Here is a 7,928-nt window from a genome sequence, read left to right on the forward strand (position 1 = left end):
CCAGCCCAGTAATGATCTTGGACCAAAATAAAGAAGGCAGAAAGTCAAAGAAGGGCAAAAGGAGATGTTTGTCCAACCCCCCCCCCCCCCCCCCCCCCCCCCCCAAAAAAAAAAAAAACACCAACACTGCTAGACTGTCCAAATTCAGAGCCGCTGGGTTCCGGTCTTAGCGGTCTAGCAGGGACCCAACCTTGCTAGACCGGCGAGGACCCGTACTCATAAGCATCCTACCCGTGGATTCGGACACACCCTTTGTGCAAAAGCAGGACAAAGTCCGTTTGTAAAACAGCGTTTACTTAATGACTGTTTACAGAAACGTCAAGACAAACACAAAACTGACGGGTTCTAAATTATATTTATGTTTTATTATAAATCATTTATGGAAAATGTCAAGCCCTTGTCAGAATCAGATGAGCCATTTATTCTTTTACTTCTCCTGTGTTCTTTTATCAGGTATATATTTGTTTGTTTTTGGGTCTTTTTTCATCGCTAAATTATTCCCCTTCATCCCCAACCTTCTGTGGCTGTAAGATGATAGCCGAAGACAAACTGGTGCCAACGCTGGGGCCCGCGTGAAAGCAGGGTGAAAATGGAACAAACTGTACTCTGTGTGCTCTGCCTCAAATAACAGTTATATTTATTCTTTTTGGCACATTTTAACATTTGAAGAGCAAAAATGACTGTGAAATCAGCTCCCTGTTAGTTTTGAGGTGTTACAGAAAAAATAAAATGTTCCAATGATTGTTTAGTTTTTTATAATATGGTCACATTTACTGGTTGGAAAAGAAAAAAAAGAAAGAAAGCTCACTGGTACTGTTGAGGAGGGGCCTATCTAACTTAATAGGTGCTTTTGGACCACAAACATTTTCATTTTTTCTTAAGGGGTCTTCTTAATCTTTATACTCTTCTTTTTATTTTGCTCAATCGAAACACAATCGTCAGGGTTGGTTCCATCGTAATATAAATATTGGACAATGGGTTTCCATAAGCTCCAATAACACATTTTTGAAGAAAAATGGGAGGTGGCCACCACCGCCATTTTGACCGTGTCACAGGTTCCGTCAAGCCCAGACAATTCCACAAAAGGGAAGAGAGGTGGAGCTGAGGGTGGGGCTGTAAGGCTGGGATCAACTGACGACACCCGGTCAAACTAGCTACAAGCTAACCTGAAGCTAACCCAAAGCTAACACAGAGGTGGGAGCTAAGCTTACGGAGGTAGCAACCTAGCTACTATCGGGGAGGGGAGAACCGGGTGGAAAACATCGGTCTCCCGAGACCTCCACAAGCCGATAGTGGGAACCCAGCTCCACCAACATGTTATATTTCAACCCATTTTCTAAAGTGCAGCATTATGTTAAATGCACTGGGTTTTACCCTATTACATTTAAATTTCGTGGTTAAACAGTACATGTTCAAATCTAAGCTCAGCTCGGCAGTGACCTAAAATACATAAATATAAATTTACTTACCGAAAAAAATGAAGTGGAGACTCCTTGGACGCTCTGTTAGTGCAATTAATGCCACAACAAGTCATTTTGTCCAACAATTGCACAAATAATATCCATAACAGAATACACAAACGCTACAACTAAGAGACTGAAAATGACCGAACAATTTTCAGGCGAGGCCGAGGCTCAGGCTGAGGCCTTTCCATGGAGCTAGCTCTGTGGTTACGTGGGTCTGATGCTCATTAATTATACAGAATTTTAGGCTTTTAATACACTTAAACAGAAGAGTGAGAAAAAAATTCACCCCCCTCAGAGTTGTCATGAGTGTAAACTAGATCATTTAAACCAAAAACATGTTTTGGTACCAGGCTGTAAACATGTTTATTTCTGCTGTGAAATTGGTATTTTTAACTTGGGAGTCGATGAGGATTTGCTCGCTTCTGACACCAGCCCCTAGTGGATGAGGGTGGAACTGCAATTTATTTCACTTCCGGGATTGCTTCAATTTTTCACCCGCATTGTGGGGGCTTGGTTGGTTCATTAAAGGTTGAATGTGGAACACAAACACTATAGTGACATCCAGTGTTTAGAGGTGGTAGTGCAACAGAACACATTTTCCAGTTGTTGGGGTGTTGGTTTACTACTGTCGCGTGAGATGACGAGACATAACCAATGTCCAGTGACGAATCATACAGTGTAAGAGGACTAATTTCTACTAATACATTTATTTTACAACAGTAATTACCATTCGAACATAATCTGGGCTCAGAATCAGCTGCTTGACTTAACGAGTCCGCCATTTTACACTGTCCCAGCCTCGCCTTGTCGAGCAGACTTTTTGGTGCAACAATGCCCCCTATTGGCTTGTGGATGTCAAGCATAAACCCAGTGTTGTTCCCGTCAAAATAAAAGTGATTATTATTTTTTTAAATATACATTCATTCTGACCACCTCTAAATGCCCTGTGGAGGTATTATTTTTTAAAAAGAAAGCTTTTGGTTAAAATTTTCCACATTCCACCTTTAAATTGCTCAGTTCATGTTTAACTGATTCGAAGCTTCATTAATGTGTGCATCACATTGTCCACGTTGTGGACGTCTGCAGTGGTGTGGGGCAGGGCCGCTGCAGCTACCCGGGGTTTGGGTCCGCTCCACACAACGCAGCAGGGATATGACAAGCCGTTGTAGCATGTAATTCACAAACACCTCTAAATTTGAATACAATTTATACTGGATTATGTTGCCAGCCTCATATAAAATAGATATGCTACCATTACATTGTTACCAGTAGAAATTACATGTTTTTAGAATTTCCAGTAGCTTATTACTGAACATGTTAATGAAATAATTCCTTTCTACTGATCATATGTGTGATATTTTGACTAGGATGAGCGATATTGTTACAAACCTAAAATGTTAATGAATTCTAAGTAGGACTTTGTTCCATAAAACATTTACCTATAAATATCAGCTGGGAAAGAGAACTAGACAACACCAGTTTAATACATATTATTGAGCCTTTTATAATTTTGTTGTTTTATTTTCATATTTTCAGCAGCAGACCACAGTCTCATTTCACATAAAACGTTGTGAAATGGAATATTCGATGGAGGATTCGATAGAATATTCAAATACTTAAATATTCAATAGCTGCAGCCCTAATATGTAAACGATGCAGGTGAAACGAATCATGCTGGACTGCAAATACAAATCAAAGTGCATTCACAATGAAGTGAATAGGACAATACGTGGTATAGGGCTATAACAAACGATTATTTGGGTCATCGATGAATCGGATAGGGTCTCGACTCGATTAATCGGATTAAACAGGAACATTTAAATCAAATCAAACTATTTATAAAGCGCTTTTCATACGAAAAATGTATCTCAAAGTGCTTTACAGATAAAAAAGATGCCACATATCCCACAAATGTTGTTAACTAAATTACTTAATTAAAAACTGCTACAGAAACATTTTTTCTCTCCTTTCTTTACTTTATTTAACTACAAAACATAAGAAAACAGTTCAATAGCATGCAAAACAACATGCTAAATATATCCATAATTAAACTATGATCAGTAAAGCTTAATGTATTTAATTTACTTGTTCAGTAGTAAGCTTCTGGAAATGCGAATAACATTTAATTTCTACTGCAAAAAATTTATGGTGACATGTTTATTATGTACGATTAGCAGTAATCCAGTTTAAATTATGTTCACGCATTTATGATTACATGTTACAGCGGCTTGCCATAATCTGCTGCGGTGTTTAGCAGAGCAGACTCAAACTTGACAGCAGTTCTGCTCCATAGAGCTGCAGTCGGCTAAGAATAAACAGGATGGCGAGGACTTTTCTTCTGCTTGTAGAGTTTAGATGTTCTTCGTTTCACAACCATCGTGTTTTTTCAGAACCCCAATTGATCGTGAGCCTGCTACCCACTAGCATTAGCTAATCTGCCTGTAGTTGCCCATTTGATCCCAAACCGTTTCTGCCTTTGTGTCTTTGCTGGTTTCTCTTGTTTTCCTCCACAGCACCTAGATTAGCTCATTGTTCGTCAGTAAGCAACTTGCTGTTCTAAGTGTCATTCCTCATCAAACACCAGCCCTTAAAATGATGTGGTCTAAAAACACCAAATGACTTATTAATGCGTTTTTTGCTAAAATGGTGTTTTGTTTTTTCCCCCCCCTTCATTTCAAGTAGAAACCAAAGCACACTTCAAACCCAGAACCCAGGATGTGGAGGTTTAGACGACAGAAATTTGTGATGAGCAACTCTTAAAATATCATGTCAAATATTTTCTACACGAATGTGGCTTCAGTTTCCTTGTAAGGATAAAATAAACTACAGAGCAAATCAGTCGAATGATTTCATTAGAACTCGTTTTTCCATACATGAAGGTTGTGTCAAGATCCAAGGCATGAAGTAAATAACGTCTTTATAGTGCTCACTGTTTTACTGCTGTGTCTAGTCTGTCCAATAGTAAGAAAAAATCACAATCTCCACTTTTCCTTTCCATTTCTAGTGTTTCACATATTAAGCTGGAAAAGCTTGTAGTGTTTGTAGTGATTAATCATTGATGAGTTGGTTTCTTAATGTTTTTCTAGAGTGGCTTATGTGTCAGGGTGGGGCTAGCTGTTAAGAAGTGACTCAGTTTTGAATATAAAATCCCAACACAGCACCTCATAGCAATCTGTTTCTTTTGAAAGGCATAATGGGCCAAATGAGGCTGGTCCATGATGGGAGATCATTAGGATGTCCTCATCTACCTTTTTAGCTGTAACTTTATCTCTAACAGTGTTGTGTCACATCATACCATACGCCGTCAACAGCTTTTTTATGAATAAGAAGTGTTATTGCTGCAATATATAAATCATCAAATACAAAAATTGTTGGAACTAAATCGCTTTTTCAAATGTAGACCTAAGATTTGATGTGGTAGAAGTCCATCACAACAGGTACTTGACACGTCTCACCTTTATGTTAATGTTGTTTTATTAGACGCACTCCACTTTGAACTGCACCAATCCAGCAACTGCTGCATTGTAATAACTAGTATTAAAGGTGAACACACCAATATTTGCACAAGAATAATTTTTGTTTTAAACTCTCAGTGACACACTTTGCAGGGGGGATTTGGCATTTATTTTTTCTTGGCGTCTGGAAAAACATCTCCTTCTGCCCCCCTTTGAATTTCTGCCCCCTTTATTTTGGTCCAAGATCATTACTGGGCTGGCCCTACCCTGCTTAGTAGACTTAATGAAGTATTTTTAAGCCAGTATAAAAACAACTGAAACACAAATTTACATATTTGGCATTACTGACCAATATCTTTGGTTTAATTTATTTAAGAAAATCAAGATGAACATTATAAAGTAAAATTTTCTAGTGCAGAGAGGAGACAACCCATAGAAGCACTGATTTGATCTCATTTCAGAGAAAAATAGAACAGGTCCGATACACCTAATAAATAAAATTACTAACAAACTCAGGAATCTTTCTTTGCTTCATTGTTCTGGTGCTGAAAACATCACTAATGCAGATCAAAGGAGATACACCAGGGTGTCCGCGGGGTTTTAAAAAGTATTAAAAAGTGATAAATAAAAATAGTCAAATTTAAGGCCATTAAAAGTGTTAAATTTGGTCTCAGAGGTATTATTTTTTCCAAGTTAGGTATTATTTTTTTCAGACTATCAGGTGTCGTATTCTGAACATCGACATAGAAATATATTCCGAATGAAATGTTTTGAACGATTATAAAAATAAAACAAGCCGATTATTTGCTCCTCCCACTTGAGCTGCCCTGAGTTACAAATGAAGCGCTCCGTTGCCAACTTAGCGACTTTGATGCTATTTCCAACAGCTTTTCAGACCCCCTTCTTGACTTTTTAAATCTTAAAAGTACCTGGCGAACACCTCAGAAACATCTCTGGTAACCCTTAGCTACTTTCTGGATAACTATCGTCGACATTTCCTGCTGCAGGTTAGCTAAACACTCCGCCTGCGCTCCGGACCGTTCTTCAGGACATTAGGAAAGGGAATGATGTAATGATGTGTCGGTCGCTAAAGAAACAGCTCAGAGCCGGCTCCCTGTTGGAGTAACCAGAGTGAGTGACACACACCGTACCTGCGGACTCCTGAGCCACTAAAAACGGCTAAGTGTGCGTGTGCGGCGCGCTAAACACACGTGCAGCTTGCCCCTGATTGCTGTGAGACCGGGTTGGGGGGTGGGGGGTGCAGCTGTGGTTGGGACAATTATTACATTAACTGATGGACTTGTTAATAAATAGTTTATAAATAAGGTAGAAATAAGTTCCTCACGCTAATAAATAATAACTAATCTCTCTGAGGACACGGTGCTAGTGCACTCTCCTACAGCTCCTTGACACAACTCAATAAATGTTATGCAATATTTTGTGAACATCAATTTATTTGCATGTATTTGTTATAAATGCCACTGTATAATTCTTGCTGTCAGTATTTGCAAGATATTGGTATTTGGGTCTGCACTGGTTAGACTTAAATGAGTTAAACCAAGGTCTATTGCCCTTGGGTCATAAACTATGAGCTATAAGTATATTGGTCTTTTTATACTGGGAATCAGGAGTTCTTTTAGTGATCATCTTGTTTCTTGTTTATTTTTGCCCTGATTGTGCCCTGAGCAGTTTTATGACTGAATAAAAATAAATTAAAAAAATCTACATAAATTGAAAAATCGTCTTAAATAATCGAGATCTCAATTTCAGTCACAATAATCGTGATTATTGTTTTTGCCATAATTGAGCAACCCTACTTTAGCATATCCGGTCACATTATGATGACGTCATATTCAGTGGTCGTTCTGCATCATTTCAGGCCCCGTGGTCAACTGTCTGAACCGCTGAAAAGAAGTGCCTGGCATATTTTCTAAGTAAAATAAATATGCGCAATACGTTGTCAACATCAGTGAGTCTCTAAGTCTATGCTTTTTGTATGTTATATATGTTAAAATATGTGTAAATAGGTCGCTGATTAACACTTGCAATTTAGTGTTGTGATGGTTTTAAAAAAATTCTGAAGGTAGTAAAAAAAAGTATTAAAAAGTAGTAAATTTTACTTAAGGATTGCTGTATATACCCTGTACACAGATGAATGCACCTCTTATTTATTATTTGGAAATTAGTGGGTGTGGTTTACATCAATACATTATTTTAAATCTGAAGCTGATAAAGATTGATCAGAAGTTGCTATGTGTGTTGTTTATTAGAAAAATATTTACAGAGCAGCCTCAGAATTGAGATGAAATGTTTTTGATCACAATAGCAAAGGAACTATTACAGAACAAGTTTTTCACTAAAATCAGAACATTAATGTTTAAGTGCATGAATTAATGCATCTGAACTCATGCATTAGGAACTAGGAAATATGAAATACTAGAACCATTTTATTTTAATTTGATTAAACTGATTTTTTTTCCTAATGTTGTTGGCATTTTCCCCACACACAATTGAACAAACCAATGTTGATTACCAAGCTGCTACATCCTTCTCATTCTTGTCAGGTTTCTAGTCTGGGTTGTTGCAGAAATCGAAAGCAAGTTAGAGATCCATTTACCCTCGGTTGTTTTGCCGAGTTGCCATCTAACCTTTTGCTTTAACCAGTGAGTAGTCAACATGTTGAATAATAATTTATTAGCATTCATTGACTCTGGTAGGAATTGTTTTATTATGCTGAAAAAGGTCAGAAAACTAAATGTTTTGTTTTGAGAAACCACGTAGTGTTTTATGAACATTTAGCTCCTTTTTATCCATCACGTCTTTCTGTGAGCATGTGGATTGTTTCTAAAGCACAAGATTGTGACAGCTGTTTGAAATACTTCAGGATTGCTTCGGAAGCTGATGAATGTGATGGCTAACGTTGTGAACAATTATTTTACAGATGTTTTGAATCTAAAATTACAAAGAAAGAGTATTAAAATAAACTAATAATGGCTTCTTTCCTTTC

This window comes from Nothobranchius furzeri, chromosome 12 (assembly GCF_043380555.1).
Source record: "Nothobranchius furzeri strain GRZ-AD chromosome 12, NfurGRZ-RIMD1, whole genome shotgun sequence".
Taxonomy (NCBI): Eukaryota; Metazoa; Chordata; class Actinopteri; order Cyprinodontiformes; family Nothobranchiidae; genus Nothobranchius; species Nothobranchius furzeri.